At 29.7% G+C, this 6,307-nt stretch overlaps 1 protein-coding gene across 1 annotated transcript in view; it reads right to left on the bottom strand.

Annotated features, from left to right (window-relative positions):
* Positions 1-758: 758 nt before the first annotated feature.
* LOC106477387 (proline-rich protein 5-like) overlaps positions 759-6,307 on the bottom strand; it is a 25,209-nt gene continuing 19,660 nt past the window's right edge. Inside the window, exons 7-9 of the mRNA XM_013937967.2 lie at positions 5,138-5,202; positions 3,639-3,804; positions 759-3,526 (exon numbers count right to left, since the gene is read on the bottom strand). The gene's annotated coding sequence lies outside the window, so the exon portion shown is untranslated. The remainder of the gene's footprint in view (positions 3,527-3,638; positions 3,805-5,137; positions 5,203-6,307) is intronic.

Raw genomic sequence — 6,307 nt, 5'->3', positions numbered from 1 at the left:
TAAGCCCACCAATGTGCCTAGTTGGAACAACCATGATGTCGATATCACTCTGGACACAGTGTAAAATCATTCCTTTATCTGCTTCTTCGTTATGATAATGAGCACATAGCTCATATGTTCTTAGTTAAAAGGCTGAAAAGGAATTACGCCATACGATTTGATTTTGCTGACAAGTTCTTGCACACAAATATTTATGATGAATGCTAGTATTTATTTACAAGCTTAAGGATCTACGCGTCCAAACGTAGCTTGGTAACAATAACTTTCGAAATCAGTAGGTTCAAATTATGTTAGGTTAAGCCTCGAGGCCATAAAGTACTGATTCTAAGATTTGTGTCTAGCATATTGTAAATTATACCCTCTATGTACTATAATCACATAATACAAAATACTGACTTATACATTTTTTGATAATGCATACAAAAAATGTATTTTGGAACTTAGTGCATAATTATTATTACTATAAGACCGCAATAGTGAAAACAGAGAAAAGAATGCTATAATATCTCAACCAAAATATGTTTGCCGTATCCAGTGCCGACGAAGCCTTTCGCTCAATGCCAGGGCTCATCGGAGATACGACAAACAGGATATTGGTCTAAGCGATGTATATATATATATATATCATCAATTTTCACAATAAAAAAACAACCGTTAGGATGTGAATTAGATTACACAAGTGAATTGTAATTATTATCAATTTTATTTAAGTTATTTACAAATCATATTTTTAGGTAAGAATTAACAGTACAACATTATTTATTTTTAACACCTTTTATTTCAGATCATATAAAGCAGTAGTGTTTTCAAAAGTCAGTATAATGTTTTGAACTTAGCAAGTATTTCAAAACTGTGTAATATAATAATACGAATACACTCCATATAAAGACCAACATATTTTGATATGTGAGCTTCACTTCTTTGTGAAAATATAGTCAAAACTTTTTTACTAATACATTTTTCTTTAGTGATTTTCATACAAATCTATTACATTTTAGATTATCAGAAACAAAATAGTTGTTCTATATGTACAAAAATGTCTTGAAACAGAAAATTTAGTTCGTAAAATTTTAAGGCTTTTCGTCTGTATCATAATATATACAATTTAATAAATTTATAAAAAAAATTAGTTCTGACGTTAATTTTATGTCTATATAACAATACGTTAAGTGTGCCTATTAATTGGCAATGTATTTACAATATTTTGATTATATATATATATATATGATATTCAACATCAATTTTAAATCGTTTAGTTTTACTTGTTCTAAGCCATAAATAGTATTTTTAATAACTACGAGTAACGTCATACTCATAGTTCAAGTTAAACTTATTAATTTTCAACCTTTAAATGTACACATGTTCTCGTGAGTTGTGAAATGATGCAACAGATACTATAGGATACAGAAACCTTACGTCTGATGTTTCGTCGATACCCCAAATGAGCACAGACAGCCGCGTTGCTTTGCGCCAATAAGCCCAAATAAACCATCAATACCCAAATGTTCTTCAACTAATAAGCAACTTACGTTGCCTTTCGTTAATCATTACCACCTGTTCTTTCACGGACCCAAACTGTTCAGTATAAGGCAAAATAAGTAAGACACTTCTTTCAAATTAGAGCATTTTTATGGTGATTTTTTACTGATATTTAGGAAAATACATTTTATAGTTTTGATTTATTGGTATAATCTTTAAATAACACTTAAACAGAAATTTAGATGTAAAATCATTATTGTACAAAAAAAAGTAAAACAAAGAATAATACATCTATATAAATTCATTGATATACAACAGAAAATTCGTAGATGCGTGTATATACATATATATATATATAGTACTGAAAATTTATTCCCATTGCTTTGTACCACTCTTTTCTCCCAATATTGAAAATATATACACATTAATCTTTATGTATATCGCTTTCTAGACTAAAACTGAAATACATGTACTTATGCAAAGAAATATTCAATTCCTTTGAAAACAAAAACGTAAAGGTAGACGTCACTCAGTTGTTAAAATTTCATTAACGAATTCCAAACATTATTTTACAAATAGCTGTGTACTCTGGGAAAATACATACTAAAAGTCAAAATAAACCAAGAAATGGATAATTTGCCATCATTCAAGTTTTTCTATCTCTTAATGCATCAACTAGTGTTTCCTTCTAACAGATGGAGATATTTTAGTTGCTTCTTGAAACCTATAGGTTAATTCAATGTTGTAACGAAGCTCGATATTAATTTTTTATAAAAATACCATAACAATATCGATGTCCTCTAGCATCTATCTGGCATAGAATCAAAAAAGAAGCTTTACATACGTTTTGAAAAGCATTAAAATTTGACTATGTCACTGAAAATTGGTTCTTTGATGTTGAATTGCACCAAAGTAAGAGACGTTTATGATGAACTGTTTCAAATTAGCAAGGAATGTTCACTTTGAATTGTACTGAAGAGGTAAAAAAATATCTTAAATTCCACCAAACTTATAAGCAACTCCAATCTTGAATTGTATTAAATAAATACATAATATTGATATTGAATTGCATCAAAACAACAAGAGATGTTAATGTTGAATTGTACCAATGAGGCAAGTAAAACTGAGGAGCAACAAAACACTAGACACGAACATTCATGCTGAAATCTACTAAAGAAGTATGAATGTTCATTTTGAAGAGTGTCCAAATAACAAATAAAGATGATAATAAAAGGTATGAAAGTAACAAGGAAAGTTAACTCGCAATCGTGCTAAAGTAGTATGAAGCGTTAATATTTAAGTTTAGTAGCAATGAACTCGTTGAGTCAAGGTTGTGTCAGCATAGCACACAACATTAAAGTTGTAACCTACCAATGAGGGTAAAAACATGGAAGTTGAACTGTACCCAATTTTTCAAGGAACTTGAGATCAGGTTGTATCAGCGTAGAATACAACATTAAAGTTGTGCCCTACGAATGAGGGTAAAAACATGGAAGTGGAACTGAACCAAATTATCAAGAAACTTGAGATCAGGTTGTGTCAGCGTTGCACACAACGTTAAACTTGTGCCCTACGAATGAGGGTAAAAACATGGAAGTTGGACTGAACCAAATTATGAAGGAACGTGAAACCAGTTAATATTAGCGTGGCACACAACGTTAAAGTTGTAGCCTATTAATGTGGGTAAAAAAACATGGAAGTTGGACTGAAGCAAATTATCTTTGAGACAATACTTGAGATCAGGTTGTATCAGCGTGTCACACGACGTTAAAGTCGAAATCTACCAATGGTTGTAGAAGTACGGTAGATTAAACTGTACCCTATGGCAAAAAAATTTGAAGTTGACTTTGTCGCACACTTACTGGATATTCCCGAACACTCAATGACCTGAATGTTTCTACCAAATTTCCCTGTCATTTTGAATGCTGCTTTTGGTGGCAAAAGACTCATTCATGCTGTTTTCTGAGAACATTTAGGAACATTTCGTTAAGAGTGTCAACTTGATGAGGCTGAATACTGAGCGGACGTGACAATCGACGGCTACCATCTAAAGAAAAAGAAGAGAGAAATAACGATAAAATACGAAAGTATCAGAATTCAAAGTAATTCCAAATTATCCTAAACGTAGAAGAGAGAGACAAACAAAACTAAAACCTTACCACTAGACCTTCTTCTCGCTAACAGCTCTGGTTCAGATGACTCTATCAGTGGCTCACGTGTTCCATAGTACAAACCCTTAAATCCTAGGAAAGGTACTATTACTCTGGCCAACAGGAGCTCGAGCCTCAGCTTATTCTTGTTTGGAGGAAAGGAGTCATTCACGTTCTTTATAAAATGAATAAAGTAATCATGTAAGCTATCTTTCTTCAAGAATTTCTTACAAGTCAAGTCGTTGATTTGATAACGATATTATTTAATAAAAATCATGCATTTAAAAATGTTCCATGAAGACTACCATTTTTGAAGTAAGAATTATTTTTATCATCACCAGGAACATTGCATTAAATATATTATTTAATTTAACCGAGTATTGTTATCGTTCAGTCTAATCATTGATGGGTATTACAGTCTAATAGTTGAATTTTGCTATAGTGAACATTAGTAGAAACCTTGGTGAATCTAGTAACAATATATATTTATCTGGTATTTCCAATTAACTTTAAAACATTTGTAGTAGAGTATTATTTTATATTTAGTGAAAGAAATACAGTCATATATTAGTTATTATTTCGAACAAGTTTGATTAATTAAGATAATTTAACTTTCAGTTACCATTTTTAACTACTTATTATATAGAACCTTTAGAGTCACATATGAAGTGGATAGTTGTTAATGGAACTGAAACAACCAAATGTTTAATTTGTAATACATTAGAAAATCATTAAAATACCTAAAGACCTGTTGTAATAATATACGGAAAAAGATCCAAATGCTTTTGTTTTAAGAGCATCAGAAGAATTATTAATAAAAACTGGAGATCAAAGATAACGTGTTTGAATTACAAATAAAACCTGTTGAGATCTTTAGCTCATTTGTACAGCACTAACTCATATTTCAAGTGTATGTCGACAGATGCCGCTTTAGTATCAGTGATTTTACAGTTTGGTATCTCAAAAAACGATACAGCGTTAGATACATTGATTTATTGTTAATGTGAAAATACGTTAGGTTTTCATTTAAATACAAGAAGATTTAAAACTTTTTTTGTTCTTATTAGTTAACCTACTTAGTATATAAAATGTCCCATAACACTTATAGCACAAATTTACAGTGAAAAGTGAGTCTTCAAGGAAGTCAATGGGACGAAACTATTTGTTATAAAACTAAACATCTACAACTGAAAAAAGAAATTATGATTACGAATAACTGAAGCTTGTGCATTGGTTGAAAAACTGTCTTTATATAATTACGTTGTAGTTAATTTCTGGTTTCTTAAGTTTGATATAGTTATGTTAGTTTCGTAAATCAAGAATACATACAAACACTACAAAATATATTTCCTTAGCTCATGAATATTGATTATCTTGAATCCATCAATCATAATAGAGTTTCTTTTTTATAACACTTAGGTATGCTTTATAATAACATAGTCTACTATAGTTTGCTTAATATTATCTTATGTTTAAAAAACAACAACATAAGAATAAATCTTACTTACGTATAGTATAAGCAACATATGTTTTATGCCAGGTGGCACCTCGGTTGCCTCATAGACCAAGGCATCTAATGAAGAGAAAAGAAATTTTTTAACTTTTGGCGTTCTAGATATTTATATACCGACAAATAACTATTTAGATATTTTTTATGCAAGGCGAGTAACTGATCATTTATCTATATGATACGCAAGTAACTGATTATATATATCTTAGAACACTAACTTTGCAATTAGCAGAAAGAGAAAGGTTAAATATTTTGGAAATTAAACACTGTAAATTATCTGTTAGAACTTGTAGTTCACACAAGTGTCACAAGGCATTAGTTGATATTGTTTGAGTGTGTGTGTATAGTTACATAAATCAAGCTTTAACAGCTTTCCTTTAGACATAAGTCAGTGGAGAAACTAGTCAGAAGTAATATTAGTTATCTTAACTGTTTTCAGCTGAAAATAAAATATTATGTCTTTGAATTTTTTGAAGCTATATACATTTTTTGGTATTTATCAGGTAAACATTTACACCACAGGTTTCAGGGTTGAAATTTCATTTAATAATAAAAAATAATAAGACAAAATAATTATCATTATTTTATTACTTTTATACCTTCACAAATGCATGCATATTGCGAACTGTTACGGTTTTGGACCTATCAGGTGGATGCAGATCTAATTTAAATGCAAGAGACACACAGCGGTAAAAAGTTGGACTATTAATATTAACAATAAAGTTGCAATATCATAACATCGTTTTTTTCAGTGATTCCACGAACATAAGTTTGCTTATTTACACAGTTAAAAAAATTACATTGAGTTTCTGACCAATATATATTTATTACACATAATAAAAAAGATATAGCAAAAAAGAAATGAAACACATATAACAAATTTGGCATTTATTAGTCTTGAAGTATCTCAAAATATCTTGATGAACAATTACGTCAACATAAGAATTATTTAAGATATTTTCCCAAGTCTTTACTCAAAAGAAAGAAAAAATCTCGTTGTGTGTGTGTAGTCAATTTAACAGACAAAGTACCATTAAGTATAGAATATATAACTTCAATCTACCACGTATATTACTGAGTGAAAGTTTTAATTGCTTCGTTGTCATTCTAAAATTAATCTGATGTGTATATATATATATATATATATATATATATATATATATATATA

Source organism: Limulus polyphemus, unplaced genomic scaffold (genome assembly GCF_000517525.1).
Source record: "Limulus polyphemus unplaced genomic scaffold, Limulus_polyphemus-2.1.2 Scaffold165, whole genome shotgun sequence".
Lineage (NCBI taxonomy): Eukaryota > Metazoa > Arthropoda > Merostomata > Xiphosura > Limulidae > Limulus > Limulus polyphemus.
This window is presented reverse-complemented; position numbering and strand designations above follow the sequence as displayed.